The 16,621-nt window shown below is 42.8% G+C and overlaps 1 protein-coding gene across 1 annotated transcript in view; it reads right to left on the bottom strand.

The window, feature by feature from the left end:
* Positions 1-16,621, bottom strand: part of LOC136857790 (uncharacterized) — a 793,681-nt gene that overhangs the window by 578,152 nt on the left and 198,908 nt on the right. The window contains exon 2 of the mRNA XM_068225167.1: positions 6,718-6,767. The gene's annotated coding sequence lies outside the window, so the exon portion shown is untranslated. The remainder of the gene's footprint in view (positions 1-6,717; positions 6,768-16,621) is intronic.

Genomic DNA, 16,621 nt, shown 5'->3' on the forward strand with positions numbered 1-16,621 from the left:
TTATTCGGAGGCAGCGGATTCGATTCATGGGCGTCCAGGGATTTTAATCCTGATCTGAGGGCTCGAATGAGGTTAACTTAGCCTTGTGAGACCAACAGAGGAGCTGTACGATATGACAGGCAGCGGAACCGATCAACAAACCCATGCTATACGGATACTTTCTGTTCAGAGATTCGTCATAACCTTGTCACTTGACATGTGCTACGAGTGCACGTCGATAAATGACACTCAGGATCTCCGCTGTGTGTCCTAGTATTATAACCTCGGATCACCGAACGGCGAACGGTGCAGTTCTATCGTAGAGTGCGAGTGCTAATGAACGCGTTTGAATACGAGCGGCAGAGGTTGCAGTTGTGATGTAAGAGCCAGTCAGTCAGTGCAGCAGTACACAAATCTAACTTAAAGAAAAACGTCTATTTTCAAGTTTCCAAATAAAATACAGTGTGGTAGTACTGTTTAAGTACGTTCGTAGCGGTTTTGCAGCCTCTTTTACTGTATGTGTATTTGTTTAAAATTTGCTTTACGTAGCACCAACACAGATAGGTCTTATGCGACGATGGGATATGAAAGGGCTGAGTGGGAAGGAAGCGACTGTGGCCTTAAGGTACAGCCCCAGTATTTGCATGGTGTAAAAATGGGAGAACCGGGCGAGTTAGCTGTGCGCGTAGAGGCGTGCGGATGTGAGCTTGCATCCGGGAGATAGTGGGTTCGAATCCCACTGTCGGCAGCCCTGAAGATGGTTTTCCGTGGTTTCCCATTTCCACACTAGGCAAATGCTGGGGCTGTACCTTAATTAAGGTCACGGCCGCTTCCTTCCAACTCCAATCCCATCGTCGCCATAAGACCTATCTGTGTCGGTGCGACGTAAAGCCCCTAGCAAAAAAAAGAGATAACCACGGAAACTATTTTCAGGATTGCTGAGAGTGGAGTTCGAACCCACTATCTCCCTGAATTTTATTACAAAGCAAAGTATTTTGCTGTGTTGATTTAAACGGCTGAATAGTTTTGTTTTTATACAAATGTACTGTTATTCTTACTTTGATGGATTCAAATTTCTAGCCAGCTGAGAATAATGTAAACTGCCGTCACGCTGTCTCTCACAATGCTGCACCAGGCTAACAATAGCTACACGAAATTATTATTATTATTATTATTATTATTATTATTATTATTATTATTATCAATATCATCATCATCATTGCACTACCTCAGAACCGAGCGCACTCTGTAAGTGTTGCCACGGTCCAATTGAAGTTTATCAGCCCTTAGTCTCCACGTCGCGCTCATGCCGGCCACTGATTTAAGTATTCGAAGAATAGTTGATCATTTAAATTGAGTTTGGCTGATTTCATTCACCTCTCTCTCTGACCGAATAGTGAATGATACATGACATACTTCATGACATGCAGCAACTTCACAAGTAGACCTAGCACGTTCGGTTCTTACTTCCTACTAACTTACGTTTCAGGTTGGTTTGCTCCTAGTCGAAAGTATCTTTGTCGGTAATGACAGTATTTCAAGTGATCTGTGCCTGTGATTACCGCAGCGGTGGTGACTCGTGCACATAAATCACCCCCTCTCCCTCCCGCCAACCCCGGGCCGAATCGATTCACCCTGGCCGAGCCGACGGTAGGTAACTGTTTGACCGCTTCGTGAAACAGAGGGGACTGAAACATAATGCTGGTGCAGTAGGAACAGTGTAGTGTAATCTCGGTGAGAGACTGCTTTATGTTGAAATGCAAATTACGAGCCTATTATTTTATTAATTCACAAAGCATTAATTCCCACGTGCACTGTCAACAGATGAATTAACGAAGGTTTTAATTTCGTGTGGCTATTTCTAGCCGGGTGCAGCTCTTGTAAGGCAGATCCTCCGATGAGGGTGGGCGGCATCTGCCATGTGTATGTAACTGCGTGTTATTGTGGTGGAGGATAGTGTTATGTGTGGTGTGAGTTACAGGGATGTTGGAGACAGCACAAACACCCAGCCCCCGAGCCACTGGAATTAACCAATGAAGGCTAAAATCCCCGACCCGGCTGGGAATCGAACCCGGGACCCTTTGAACCGAAGGCCAGTACGCTGACCATTCAGCCAACGAGTCGGACATTTTATTTATTTCGTGTCAGAGTGTTGAGAAACTTAAAAATACATATAAGGTATTATATACAAATAAAACAGAATACATTTTATGTCAAGTCGGACATTAACGAAGGTAAACCTTGATAATGGAATATATCAAGCATAAGAAATGAGTAACAAGATCAGAGACAAATAAATATCCATTGTCCAAATCGAAAACCACGCGAATGTCGATATTCATAGCCAAGTCGTCAGTAAAGATGACCGTAAAGCGCGTCTCACTAAATTTTATGAGATGATTTACCTTGTTCTGGAATATACCTTTACTTGATGATGTCAAGCTCGTGTGTCTGATTTATATTATTAAAGGGAGATGAGAGATGGACTAGAAAGTACGTTGAATTATTGTGTGCCGAGTGTGAAGAATTTTGAGAGGGTCTTTGTAGCGGGAACTCGGTGGATTGAGTAGCCGAGACCCTGTCGCCAAGAAATCTTCCAGCCAAGTAACACCAAGTTAACCCTCCTCTCCTTAAAACCAAGAAATCCTACTCCCACCAAGCACATAACTTTCCCCATACCCAAGCCGAGAATTATCTCACTTCTTCGATAACCACCAATACGCTGCCTTCACAAACACAAATGCAAAATCCAACCTCAAACCTGAAGCACCAGAAGAGGTTGTCGAAGTGCGGTGCACCACCAAATACCTACAAGTGATGCTGCTTCTTCCAAATTCTAACATCCGTACACCCATATTAAACATATATGTCACTGAGCACATATCAACGGTATAGTCCCGTTACAACCCCAAAAGCAACATTGGGTGTGGTTAGTACCTGGATGGGCGGCCATCCAGGTCTACCACATACTGAATTGTATTGTTCGCTGTGCCAGTCTGCTCAACGGGCAGTACGATCGCGTTCCCTGTCAATTATCTACAAACACAAATTACACACTTTACAAAACCTACCCTAAAACTAATTAAAATCACCTTAAACTAACAAAACTTCGCAAACGTGCAACACATACAGCTCGACTGAGGAGCGCAATGGCGCACCGGTATCGGTACTACACAAACCACCTATCTCCGAACCTATCTTTTCGGAAACAGGTGGCACATACGGATGACGAGGGCGGGACACTGAGAAAGCAGCAAGATATTCTGAGCGGAAAAGTCCATTTAAAACAACATGGTGGAAACTCAGGTAAGCTATAGCGGTGACACATTTGATAATAAGTATGATGAATTTGGCTCATTTTGGTCATCAACCCAGTGTACTTACTAAAACATACAGACCATGTAGGGGCCAATGACCTGGATGTTAGGCCCCTTTAAACAACGACAATCATCATCATCATACAGGCCATTAAAGTCCTTGTAGGAGTGGAAGGTGAAGGTTACTACTCTCCGTAACTTTAGCACTAAGTGGGATATAGTGGTTAATCCTTTGTCGGCCACCTTTGGCGCCACGAAATAACCTGGTGCTAATTTTTCGGTGTAGGCTGAGTGAACCTCAGGGTCATAATGTGCCTTTCCAGAAGTGGAATTCTCGGTTCTGAATTTTTAGACTTCTTGATGGGGAACTGAACCCACGTCCTTTCCAGTGAAACGAGCACGCCTTTACCATCTCGGCTAGACAATTCTCAGTTGTATGTATGTTGCAGTACTTCGAAAACACTTGCACCGATCTCACATTTGTCAGAAATATAGATGCATGTCATTTGTATTTTATGCAATTCCCATACCACCGACCTCTGATGAGCCCCTATTCAACTGACTCGCCGGAGCAGTTCTGTGGAGTAATCATCATCCAGTATCAACATCATACTGTAGACCTATAGAGATTACATTTTCTCTAAAAAATCGCCGGTGTTGGTTTTACGAGAAGATTCTGACATGAAAACTCGTACAGAGAATCTCGTGAACTGTACTTTGACCTTTGGTGATTGAACATTAGATGTAATCTTCGATTTTCTTTTAGCTATGGCGGATGGCAGCGTGTGTAAGTGTAAACAACGCAACCTTAAATTGCTTAATTCGTAGTGCGGAAACAAAAGAAACTAATTTAACTAAACCTTGTGAAAAGCCTTCAAACGAAGCCCTCTTTTCATTTGGTCTATCACCCCTTCACGCCATGATATCAACTTGAACGTTTATTATGTATTGCGTATCGTCTATTCTTCAAATCCTGACAAATTATGCATCCACGAGAAAAAAGAAAAAACTGAGTTTAAAGCAAAAATGGGCCAGTCTATTGGCAAACTGAAACAAGGCTTTGGGTCTTCCAACGATGGAAATATGGCCAGAAGGTTCTGATCCTACGAAGACTTCTGAAATAACAGTCACTGAAGGAACCCTCATTAGAAAGTTATCTGTGATTTTACGGTAAGTTGCTAGCGACAGATTCATTGATGTAGACAAGTTTAAAGTTCTTATATGTGATACGAAAGAATTGTACCTAAATTATACAAGCAGTTTACACAATATGCTAGTTCCTAGAACAGATACTGTATATTACAGGCCTTTTAGTTACCTGGAGGAACGTTTAGAACAGAATAGAATTTATTTATTTAATTATCTACAGAATGACGCAATTAAAGATGATGCAATTAATTCATTCATTCATTCATTCATTTATTTTGGGAGGAGGCTTTACAAACCCTCCACAAAGTCTTCCGCCACACCAGGTTCAATCATAAACAGAAAACTTTAGATACACTATTTGTTTCAACCTGACGACGCACATGCTTATTGTATCTGACTGCACTGTATCCTCAAAGAGAATAAGGATGGCAGATACGGATCTGGAAAGCTATTTTACAAAGGATGCTGGTCAGCTCCATACCTCCAAGACAGTGATGATGATGGCTTATCTAAGAAAATCTAGAAATGTTGTGGTCACTATTCACTGATTTATGTACCGTTATGTACTTTTGTTTCGTTTATGTTTACAGTGCCGAGAAAAGTATGAATGTATAATAAAATGTATTATTGTTACTGGATTATCGGACGAGATAAACTTTACTACTGTGAATATACTAACAACAACAAACATGCTTATTTCAGGCGTATTCACCACCTCTCCGTCTCCGGCACGTGCTGCCTCAGCTTTGCGGCGCCCTCTGAACAGACGTACTTGCTCGGCGGATGTCGTTTCGAGCTTGTTGGATTCCTCGTTCGCTCCTTTTTGTGGTTTGATATTATCGGTGTTGTTTTGCTCACTTATTTTGCATGTAGGCCTATACCTGGACGTTTTTTCACCAAAACTCTTGTCATTTTCGCTTTCCCTCGTCTGAAATATTTGGCTATCCACTATTATATCTTCATGATGCTCAACAACATTAGTCAACAGCGATTGCAGCGGATCCTATGGAAACCATTTGCACTTACATACTAGGAACCTAGAAATGGACGAACAATCGTTTTCATTGGTCGGCTCTGAAAGACGCCCTTTCCACGTCGTGGGCGTGAATTTATTCGCTGTTGACTATCAAGATGCTAGATACCATACCACCTGGACTACATTAACGAAAAACAAAACATACGCCTCAACCCAGGATCGACCCCTCGACCTCCTGCATGCTAACCCAAAACTCTATCCACTGCATCAACTGTACAGCACGACTAACATGTGCTGACAGAGGTAGTTACCCTACATGTGGTTACAGTGTTGCCAGATTACCGTACTTCAACGTACTTTCTCTGCCGGATATACTCGCAGGACCAACTTTTGTGAGATACATTTTTTATTGCTGGAATGTGAGGAGTCGCGCTGCGACGCCCGAGTGCGCGAATTTCGGTTCACCCTGTATTTGAATACTCTGCTTAAAGAAGGGGAGCTATGTAGCCGAATAGTCCTGTGCATGAACCACGAATTCTTATTCTTTACAATTTACATTCGAGATTTTCATCTCACGAATCATGTGACGTCAGGAAGGGCATCCGATCTTGAAACTCCCGGCCAAAACCAAAATGAGCCTGGGAGCCTCCAGCGACCCCAGAAATAACTGGGATAAGCTGAAGAAAGTTTTACCGGTAAGTTAGGTCAGGTAATAGTGAGCAAACATTACATTACAGCAAGTGAATTTTTACTTACTTGCCCTTACCTTTCTATTTCACAGTTCATAGTCGAAAGAATGTTCCCACTATCTGGTACCCAAATACGAGCAACCCCACCGCTCCACCTTACTCTCGTGCAAGTGTCACTGCCATAATCATCCAAACCTCGCATTTCCCACTACAATGACCAAGAGTCACTAAAGTCCACCCCCTGCAAATGTCGCTCCATGTAAGTGTCACAAACTCACTTAATATTAAGAGCGGAACTAGGGAATTCCCACGGATTGTCATGCAGTCAAAGCAAGTCCAAACAGTACTAGGCAGGGCAACTTTTCTTATAAAGTTGAACGACCAGGAAAAAGGAAAGATATCTCACAAAACAAATTGTTCGCTTATTTGTGGCCATTTGCTTCTGCATACTTTGGTTCATATTTGACATTTTTGTGCATTTTTGAACAAAATTCAGTAATTCCTCTTCTCCTACATCGAAAAATCTAGTTACACTGCTAGTAATAACAATATCAGTTCTTACAAGCGAGAAATGGACAAGTTCGAAAGAATAAACTGGAATGCTCACCGTGCACTTCGGGCGCTGGAAGACGAGTTGAAGTCAGGAACTTCGCTATCCTGTAAAGAAAAAAGGAGAAATATATTAAATACTGTTCTTGTTACCAATGGATTAAAGTAGGCCATTCCAAGTGGGCAGCCCCAGGCTCTCAGGGCTGAGAGTGAGCCCCGAAGGAGAGAGAAATAGCGAGTCAGTGGGGAAAAAGACGAAGGGGAGTCAGGTGTATGGACAGCAAGTGTTATGAGACACGGACAGAAATAATTCAAGAATTACAGAAAAAAATACAATAGAATACCAAAAGTAAAACTCTCAGTTTTTTCTGCACTTAGGACACTTGTTATTGTTTTTATTTCACCGACTTAGTGATGTGAGCGACAATTATTTGAGCAGAATGAATGGGTAAACCCGGTCCGGCCCCGCGGTGTAGGGGGCAACGCGTCCGCATGTCACCCGGCGGCCTCCGGTTCGATTCCCGGCCGGGTCAGGGGTTTTTAATTGTAAAAGATTAATATCCCTGGCCTGCGGACTGGGTGTTTGTGCCGTCCTTAACGTTCCTTTCCTCACATTCAACACTTCCTCCATTTCAATTACACGCAGGTTCATACAATATGGTGCAAGTACGGGCAATGAGTAAACCTACTTCCAACGCAACGTCGGACAAACAGTCTAGTTTTTACTCTTATTCGTGGTCATAACAGAGAAGGTGTGTTCAAAACACTATGTAGGCATACACTAGAGCCAAACACGGTAATTTATCTACCGAGCGAGTTGACCGTGCGGTTAGGGCCGCATAACTGTGAGTTTGCATATGGGAGATGATGGGTTCGAATACCACTGTCAGCAACCTGAAGTTTTTTTTGTGTTACCCTATTTTCATACCAGACAGATGCTGCGCCTATACCTTAATTAAGGCCACGGCCGCTTTCTTCCCAATCCCAGCTCTTTCCCATCCTTGCACCGCCGAACACCTTCAATGTGTTAGTGCGACATTAAACCACAACAAAGTAATTTATTTGCATGCCAATATGGACTATTTTTGTTCGAAGTTGGTATAAAATGCAAGGAGACCTGTCTTCCAGAATTGTGTTAAACTGAATCTTTTTGAAATTTGAGTGGAGTCTCCTAAAATTTGCAGAAAAAAAGTTTAATTCAGGTGACATTTCTAAACCATAGCCGAACTGTTTAAGCGTTTCACAGTTAACTATTAGTGTTCCAATCGGACTAGTCACATGGTGGTAAAGATGGGAATTCTTCAAAAAGAATCCTGTAATTGTTTTCTGACTTCGAACAATGAAACTTCCATCTTAAAATCACAAATTCTGTTTCATATAGCAGCAATCAACAAATTTTTGCCTGGAACAACATTTTTTAAATATAATGTTGGCTAAAAAGGCAAGGTCAGCACCTCATGCGTGCGTTCTTACATCACCATACACTCAACGACAGACAGCAGTCAGCCCTGGGCGTTAGAGCTCCCTAGCCCTCAAACGCTGAGTTGGAATGCCTGGATTAAAACATAAAACACATCGAAAATCACTATGAATATTAATGAATTATCAACTGATTAAAATATCATAACGATACAAAAATGGCTCAATGTGGTGAAGAAAGAGGATAGATTTTCTCATTACAGCTTAAAATATGATAGAAACACTCACGAATTGACGTTGCGTTTTTTAGAGCGGACGAAATAGGAAGGCCGCATCACTTACTCCGACGATGTCATTCGCACATCCTGAAGAAAACTTCGTAAACACTGAATTTAAATATCGTCCAAGAACTCAAAAGCTCGTCCTTGAGTTTAAATACCTGGCCGTAGAAGGCTACATCAGTACATCAAGAAGTAGAACTGATAAGCCGTTAAGCCTAATCTTACGGAGGAAGATGATCTACACGCTGAAACTGAACCGCTTACGAGGAGTCCTAAAGTATGATACTTCCCAACACTTCTCCCAAACACGAGTCCTATTTTGAATACGGGTGAAGATTATGTGCAAATGGCGCCAAGTGAATCAGCAAGCAGGACGCTTCTTACATAAAATCACACAAACCTTGAATTTAATTTTTTTTTCTTGCTAGGGGCTTTACGTCGCACCGACACAGATAGGTCTTATGGCGACGATGGGATAGGAAAGGCCTAGGAGTTGGAAGGAAGCGGCCGTGGCCTTAATTAAGGTGCAGCCCCAGCATTTGCCTGGTGTAAAAATGGGAAACCACGGAAAACCATCTTCAGGGCTGCCGATAGTGGGATTCGAACCTACTATCTCCCGGATGCAAGCTCACAGCCGCGCGCCTCTACGCGCATAGCCAACTCGCCCGGTTGAATTTAATTAGTACAGTACCTAACATTATATGATACACAGAAAGATCCAAAAATGCCCTCCAATAATTACAGTCTGTGGTAAAGGAGACCAGGACAGTTAAAACAAGAAGAGGATTCAACCCTCCATTTCGCAATATTCATCCAGAATCAACCGCGGCAAGTACTGTGGCCCAAATAGGCTATCGTTTGAAATACTTCAAAAGGGCCCCTACAACGTCTTAAATCATAGTTATGATACGTTTTTTTTTTTTTTTTTTTTTTTTTGGTCTAGGGATCGCGAAACGTCAAGTTACGTCAAAAACTGGAAGTCGGATTTTTACACACATACAACACTTCCTTCACTCTTATCTTCGGTCGAAAGTGAGAATGGAGCCGAGAGCAAGAAGAACGGCCACCGATGCGAGGTATGAAATATTATGATTATAAACTGCTCGATGTTTCTTTCGATAGACGTTGACCGTGGCTTTATTTAAGGTATAGCCCCAGCCAACACTTGCCTGATGTGAAAATGGGAAACAACGGAAAACCATCTTCAGGGCTGCCGACAGTGTTGTTCGAACTTATAATTTTCCAAACGCAAGCTGACAACAACGCGACCCAAACCGAGTAGCAACCTGCTCGCTGAATTACATTACCATGGGACTGTCAAAGCCTTCAACTTCTAAGAAGAGGAGGTTCCACAGCGAAATGTTGGTTTTTTTTTTTTTTTTTTTTTTTTTTGCTAGTTGTTTTACGTCGCACCGACACAGATAGGTCTTACGGCGACGATAGAACAGGAAAGGGCTAGGAGTCGGAAGGAAGCGGCCGTGGCTTTAAGTAAGGCACAGCCCCAGCATTTGCCTGGTGTGAAAATGGTAAACCACTGAAAACCATTTTCAGGGCTGCCGACAGTGGGGTTCGAACCTACTATCTCCCGAATACTGGATACTGGCCGCACTTAAGCGACTGCAGCTATCGAGCTCGGTCTCACACACACACAGCGAAATGGAAGAACTGCTTTACTGTTATGAATATAAAGAAAATGTTCAGTTTGATCGATCAGACGCGTCCACTCAGAACTGGCTGGTTTGCGGGATGTATTTCCAGCAGGACTCGGACTCAAGGTAAGGTTTGGCTGCCCTTGCGCCAGACGGACGAGACCAGTATGGCCACGGAGATCTTGTCTGCCGAGAGAAAGAAATTTAAAGCCGGATGATAGATAAGCGAGACTGTTCGTACAAAGCAACTGGTATGCGAGGGTCATTTGGTGGGTGTCACAAAAGCGTCATGTCAGATCTGGAAGGCATATCAAAAACAACAACTCTGTAGGCCTAACCTCGTAGTTTTGCGGGTTGTTGACAGGTAATTATTAATTTGCTTTACGTCGCACCGACACAGGTGGCGACGATGGGATAGTAAAGGGCTAGGAGTGGGAAGGAAGCGACCGTGGCCTGAAGGTATAGCCCCACCATTTACCTGGTGTGAACATGGGAAACGACGGAAAACCATCTTCAGGGCTGCCGACAATGGGATTCGAACCCACTATCTCCCTAATGCAAGCTGACAGCTACGTGACCGGAGCCTCACGGCCACTTGCTCGGTTACTTTTGATTTATTATTTTCCAAAAGAGTGCATCTACAATTTAATGTTAATAATAATATTTGCTTTACGTCCCACTAACTACTTTTACGGTCTTCGGAGACGCCGAGGTGCCGGAATTTAGTCCCGCAGGAGTTCTTTTACGTGCCAGTAAATCTACCTACACGAGGCTGTCGTATTTGAGCACCTTCAAATATTACCGGACTGAGACAGGATCGAACCTGCCAAGTTGGGGTTAAAAGGCCAGCGCCTTAACCGTCTGAGCCACTCAGTCCGGCCATCTACAATTTATGGACGGCAGATGGAGAAAGGGCAAGCCTCACTTACACGTATCTCATCTCAGTTTAAATATACAGGGAATTTGAGAGATGAAATGGCGTATGGCTTTTAGTGCCGGGATATTCCAGGACGGGTTCGGCTCGCTAGGTACAGGTCTTTCTATTTGACTCCCGTAGGCGACCTGCGCGTCGTGATGAGGATGGAACGATGATTAAGACAACACATACACCCAGCCCCCGTGCCATTGGAATTAACCAATTAAGGTTAAAATCCCCGACCCGGCCGGGAATCGAACCCGGGATCCTCTGAACCGAAGGCCAGTACGCTGACCGTTCAGCCAACGAGTCGGACATTTGAGAGATAAGTACAAATAACATTACGGAAGGTAGGCAGTTCGTTAATTACGTTATTTTTTAAATTTAGCGCATGATTTCTCCAAGGGAGGAACTTGACGATGTTTGTGAGGTAGTTTTGTTTGCCTCTCAGCTTATAGTTACGCCATCCACCGTGTCATGCTTCCTGCAGTACAGCATGCGTAATGCGCAAGAAACTATTCTTAGCACATCACTGCAATGCAGCTTTAGGTAGAATCATGAATAGGCCTAACTTGTATGAAAACGTTCTATGTACAAGAAGCGAACGTTTTCACAATGGCACATATTGTAAGGTACGTAAGCAAAGCCCTCAGTCATTTATCATTAAATACTACCTGAGCTACAAACATCAAATTTTCAACTTCATTTCTTTATTTTTGAAATACGACATTATTTTGACAACACGTGTATTCAGGGCCCTACAAATAACCACCAAAAAACTGCACTTACCTCCCAAACATTCTGTATACTGTACATATTAATATCTGCACGTTACATTTTACACCTTAACATTGCTCATATAGACCTACACTTAACTCCTGTATATGTTGGATTTTTCTTTTTTGCAAGTGGCTTTACGCCACACCGCCACATATACGTCTTATGGCGACGATGGGATAGGAAAGACATGGAAGGAAGCGGCCGTGGCCTTAATTACAGTACAGCCCCAGCATTTGCGTGGTGTGAAAATGGGAAACCGCGGAAAACCATCTTCAGGGCTGCCGACAGTGGGATTCGAACCTACTATCTCCCGGATGCAAGCTCACAGCCGCGCCCCCCTAACCGCACGGCCAACTCGCCCGGTATATGTTAGATCAATAAATACGCTATCACAGCTGTCAAAGACTGGGGATAGAAGTGTTCGCATCAGCTTTCTTTTAATATCGGGGGGAAAAAACAAATAAAACCTAGAAAAGGAACGATAAAACGTAGATACAGCTAAAACGATTACATTGAAACAAAACTTGCTACAGCGCAGGTGACATCAGTTACTTCAAATAATAATGTCGCGAACAACCTCAAAAGATGTCACCCACTGAAGCGTATGCGGTATCAGCTACGGTGACGTCACAAGTAAACAAGAGAGAAAACAAAAGGCGGCGGTGATCAGACGACGATGAACAGATTGGAAGGCAGTTTAGCAATGCACAGAGTGCATCTTGTCGTCTTGCTTCTATAGCGAGATTAAATCACATGGACGATAATGTAAGCTAACTACGTCGTTATCGGCATGATTAGAAGGATGGCAGCGGACAAAGAACAGAGCGCTATGTGATAATGTTACAAGTCAAAGGATCATTTCAACAATACACATTCTTCAAGTTTCCTCATTAGCCGACAACTGTAGAGCAGCCATCTCTAACCTAAAAGGAGATCATTTTAAACACTTCGTGCAGTAAACCTCGAGGATAAATGAACTGTATTTAAAACTTCGTACGGAACACAAAATTGCACGAGTTCGGTACGCCTTACGTGGACCTTGGGAGATGGTTCATTCATATTTCCAAGAACTCGGTAAAGGGAAGTTCCTTAAGCATCATGTTTGTTTAAATAAATCAGTGTAGTAACGCTATCCTCTATAATCCTTCGTATTATTATTATTATTATTATTATTATTATTATTATTATTATTATTATTATTATTATTATTATTATTAATCTGTACCAGGACTTAAATATTTCCACTGAATGAGTTGGCTGCGCGGTTCGGGAAGTGCAGCTGTTAGCTTGCATTCGGGAGTGGGTTTAAACCCCATTGTCGGCAGTCATGAATATGGTTTTTCACAGTTTCCTACTTTCACTCCCAGCCCTATCCTATTGCCGCACGACCTGTCTAATTCGGAGATTCACAGGGATAAACTGTTGTATCGGCATTTGCGGTTTATTTTTATTTTTTAGATTACAATTTTCTTTACGTCGCACCGACACAGATATGTCTAGCGGCAACGATGGCTAAGAGTGGGAAGGAAGTGACCGTGACCTTAATTAAGGTACAGCCCGGTGTCAAAATGAGAAAACACGGAAAACCATCTTCAGGGCTGCCTACAGTGGGGTTCAAACCCACTATCTCCCGAATGCAAGCTGGTAGCTACGTGACCCAAACCACGCGGCCACTTGCTGGGTTTGGTATTAGCTATGAGATTGTAGAAAACCCCGAGGAAAATTACATATCCTATACTCCTATAGAATAGCAACAAAAATCACCATCTTGGGGATGTATCACTGATGCTTTAGTTCCTTGCCTTAACCACACAGCTCCCTCACATACTGACAGATGGTCGATTTCAGGACAATATTAGACAATCACAGCTCCGAATTCAAACTTTCGTAAGTTTCAATGTAATGGCGGCGAGAGGGATAAGATCTCAGGGGAATAGTCGCGCAAAAAGGATGAATAAACTAATCTTCAAGACACAACGTAACTATAAACCACAGCGAGTAGAATCTTCCAATCGCTATGTACAAAGCAAGAGTGGAATGTTGTTAAAGAGGGAATTATACCCGTAAAAAGAAAGTTGGATACTGAAGAGAGAAAGCCCTAGTCAGATCCCACCCTGTAAACTACAACTGGTGAAAGCTAGCTCAAGTAGTAGCATTATAATTTTCCATCAGTATATCCGAATAATAAAGAGTCAGAAGTACAACACAAACTGCAAATCCTTTCTTTGTTCAAGTGGGCACAAGCGGAGCATTCTTGTAGTTTTACGTGACTGTTGATACACGGTGATAGACACAGAAACGCAGATTTTGTAAATCTTAACAATAAGGATGTAAAATCCCATAATATGCATTTATCGGAATTACAACCATAACTGCGTTGATGAGAAGGCAGCGAAGACATCACGTCCCTTCACGTAGACTGAGTTCAGCAATATAAAACTTTGAACATCAAGTTATGCAGAGGACAACCACATTTTTAATCTGCATCCTGAGCACAGTAATCAGAAGCGAAAATAAGCAAAATTGTCCATTGCAGTGCATCAACATGGTTAGTATGGTCGCTACCTAACGGGTTCATTTTGGACTCAAACACGAATAAATGCAAATGACCAATTGACAGGGTGGATCATTCAGCCTCAAGTAAAACTGAGTAAGGAAGTGGGTTAAAATTCCATTCTCGACACAAAATAAATGTGCTTTTCTTTGTTTTTCCACTTCGTGACGGTGGTGGTGGTGATATCTGTTTCAAAGGAAAGTTTCTTCACTTCACTGAGATTGTTTATTAATAAAGATAATAGACCACAATTTAAGAAGCTTGTTAAGAAGACTTGAGCCTACGTTGCATTAAAATTTGGTTACAATTCCATGAGACGAGTTTCTAACATGGAGGTACATCCATGGAAGCAAGAAACATGTTATTTTCCGATCCCGTCAAAATATTTGAAGCCTAAAACAAAGGACAAATAATATCCTATACATTTGTAAATGTAGGAAAAAAGGAGATACATTTTAGTCTATTGCTAATTGAAACCGTCTCACTAGTTTAATATTCACTGAGGTTTAAACTTGAGTCTACATATTTTGAATTCTGAGTGTAGATAGCTGTGCCCTCTTATCGCTAATCAAAAGGGACAGGGAAGAGGGCTCGACACTTCGGGGAAGGAATGTATCGATAAACGAAAGAGAAGAGTCACAAAGGGTATGGAAACGAAAGATCTCGTTAACCAAATACAGTCGGATGGGTCTTCGGCGACGGAGGGGGGTAAGAAAGAGCTAGGACTGGGAAGGAAGCAGCAAGTGTTTTAATTAAGCTAGAGCCTGGCGTAAAAATGAGACACTGCGGAACACCATCTTCAGAGCTGTCGACGGTGGGGTTCGAGCCCCGCCCGAATGCAAGGTGTCAGCTACGCGACTCGTACCACGCAGCCAACTCGCTCAATGACGAGAATCGGAACACAGTTTCTGTGGACGGGACGTTGTTAGCGAGTCGAACCTTGGACCAGAGTTTACGAAAGGAAAAATGGGAAGGTATACCAACATATCCCCTCCCTGAACCTAGCGCACAATACTTAGCTCCCAGCGATTAGCTGGCGTACCTGTGACGTTAAGACACAGGCGGGAGAGACTGAAATATGTGTGACGTCAGCCAAGAGCAGCTCATCCACGATGCCGAGAAAGATACAAGAGTAAAATCCTTTCTATTGGCGGCTCACAAGTAGTCACAAGCTCGGAGATCCGAAACGGGCACCAGCTTTACCATAAGCAATGTCATTATCAACTTACGGAAACTAAGCAGAGTGAGCAAGAAGAAGGAAAGGAACAGCTGCACTTTCCCACTACACTAAAACGTGCAGGAGCATACAGTATTAGCATATCAAGCGGCAAGGTTGTCGCCCTCCTGGTTCGCTGGCACTTTTATACATGCAAAGCATTAATCTGTCTATTCCACAGACATCCTTCTCTTACAGTTCGAGCAATCCTTCTTTAAAACTCAACAATATGCAGTTACTTATTTAACTGCTGAGCGAATCGACTGCTCAGTATGGGCCCCGTAGCTGTAAACCTGCATTCGGGAGGTGGGTTTAAACCCCACCCTCAGCAACCATGAATGTAATTTTCCGTGGTTTCCTATTTTACACCAGGCAAATGTTGGGACTGTACCTTAATCAAGGTCACTGCCACTTCCTTCCCAGCCCTAGTTCTTTCCTATCCCATCGTCGCCAAAAACCTATCTACCGGCCGAGTTGGACGTTCGGTTAGGGTCGCGCAGCTGTGAGCTTGCATCCTGGAGATAGTGGGTTCGAACCCTACTGTCGGCAGTCCTGAATATGTTTTTCCGTGGTTTCCCATTTCACATCAGGCAAGTGCAAGGCCACTCTTCATCAATAAGTAACCTGACGACACAGAACTCTGGCAACAACACACATGAGGTCGTTGACGCTTCCAGCAGAAGTACTTTACTTACGCAGATTTCAGGTAACTTAGCATGTCTCTGTTCTGGTGTAGCGTGCTTGGAAAGTCTGTTACACTCTGTGCCCGTGTGACCTTTTTGTTACTACAACACTCGATGTCGCGGTTGTTCGAGACCTTGCAAAATGGTACTATATATATTTCTGTGGATGGCCTTTCAGTGTCGGTAAGGGTTTACAATTAGCAGATTTACTGTGAAAATTACGAACGTAAACACATCCACTGATGTAGACTTAAGTCTTTTGCTGTCACCATAATTTAGAGATCGTCATACAGTAGTATCAGGCTGATACATTAATTGTTAATTTGTAGAGTTTTCTTCCCCGTGCATCAAAGATTTTTATTTTTATTTTTACACATTTGAGATACAAGGAAATTACAAACTAATCAGCAACATTCTCCTGCATTATCAATTACTTACTACCAATGCTGCGGCAATTTCTTCAC

This window comes from Anabrus simplex, chromosome 1, assembly GCF_040414725.1.
Source record: "Anabrus simplex isolate iqAnaSimp1 chromosome 1, ASM4041472v1, whole genome shotgun sequence".
NCBI lineage: Eukaryota > Metazoa > Arthropoda > Insecta > Orthoptera > Tettigoniidae > Anabrus > Anabrus simplex.